This window comes from Gossypium hirsutum, chromosome D01 (genome assembly GCF_007990345.1).
Source record: "Gossypium hirsutum isolate 1008001.06 chromosome D01, Gossypium_hirsutum_v2.1, whole genome shotgun sequence".
NCBI lineage: Eukaryota > Viridiplantae > Streptophyta > Magnoliopsida > Malvales > Malvaceae > Gossypium > Gossypium hirsutum.
In genome coordinates, this window is record NC_053437.1 from 22,006,132 (window position 1) to 22,007,743 (window position 1,612).

Below are 1,612 nucleotides of genomic sequence, written 5' to 3' on the forward strand. Positions count from 1 at the left end.
GTTGTGACACAATACCCCTATGTCGCAACATGATCAATCGTAATTCGGTGTAACAGATTAAACTAGTTTTCGCACTTGAAAAGCTTGAATACAAGGACTTTTATTATGTTCTCATTAAGTTTTCATTCAATAAATAGTTTTTATAATTCATTTCCCAAAGTCTCTTCATTTATGTTATTTTGTTTATTGTTATAAAAACCCAAAAAATCTCTTTTTATGTTTATTCTTAATATAATTTATTTAAAGTACTAATTAGGTCTATTTGTGTGTAGATTAGGATTAATTTAGCACTCACCTCCCTTAGGTATGATCCTCGAAATACTCATTTACTTCGTTATAACTATATTACAACTTGACCTATATACTTGTGGATACCACTTATTTCATATATTTTGTGCAGGTGCCTTACTTTGGACGTTGGTATGTTCGAAAGCGGTCAAGTTGTTGGCGCCGTCTCCGGGGAGGCAACGTCACTAGATTAATTTTAATTTTTGCATTTAATAAACTAATTAGGAAATTTTGAAATTTGAAATTTTAACAATGATTTTATTTTCTAATCTTGTTAACATGACTTATTTTCTTTTTGGTTTCAATGAATGATTCATAGTAAATGAACGCCTATAGAGCCAACCACAGATCCAGAAAGAATAATCCATAGGAATCATCAACAAAAACAGCAACAACAACAACAACAACAGATACAGAACCCACCACTAGCTACAGGGAATTTACCACCTTGAAACAACCTATTTTTCGACAAAATTAACAACAATAACCAACAAGGCTTACCACCACCACCACCACTACTTGCAAATATACCTATTGCGGCAATGAAAGAACTTTAAGAGAGTACACGCTACCAAGCCTAAAGATGGTTGAAGGAAGAATAACAAGGCCAACCATCACGGCTAATAATTTTAAGATTAAACCAACAATAATCCAGATGATTAGGAATAATTTTCAGTTCAAAGGCACCATGACGGAGGACCCTGATCAACATCTAAACCGGGTCCTTCAACTTTGCGATACTTTTAAAAATAATGGGGTCACTGAAGATTCTATTCATCTTTGGCTATTCTCCGTCTCCTTAATTGATAACACTTTCTCTTGGTTAGACTTGCAGGCAGCAGGATCTATTATTACGTGTGGGGAAATCGCAGGAAAATTCTTACACAATTTCTTCCCTATTAGAAAAATGGTCCAACTTAGGAGAGAGATTGAAACTTTTAAACAACTAGAAAGAGAAAGTTTTCATGAAGCTTGGGAAGTCTTTAAAACACTGATCTAGAGATGCCAACATCATGGATTACTAGAATGGCTAAAACTCTAAATGTTCTACAATGGGTTGGATACACACACACGATCAAGATTAGATGGAGCCGCTGCAGGAGCCTTAATAAACACATACGAAGATGCGTATGAATTGATAGATAATATGGAAATGAATTCCTGCCAGTGGCCAACTGAACTATACACGTATGGCCAAAAACCATTTACGACCAAGGCTAGTTAGGAGGACAACAGATACCAATAGATTTTAGACAGACTTAACCGTATTGAATCCTTATCCACTGTATCATCAATATAGGGAGGAGATAAACCTCTCTTCCAT

At 35.0% G+C, this 1,612-nt stretch overlaps 1 non-coding gene across 1 annotated transcript; it reads right to left on the minus strand.

Annotated features, from left to right (window-relative positions):
• Positions 1-1,201: 1,201 nt before the first annotated feature.
• Positions 1,202-1,308, minus strand: LOC121214343 (small nucleolar RNA R71). Its single transcript, XR_005909926.1, has one exon. It is a non-coding gene; the product is annotated as a small nucleolar RNA R71 (small nucleolar RNA).
• Between the last annotated feature and the right edge of the window lie 304 nt (positions 1,309-1,612).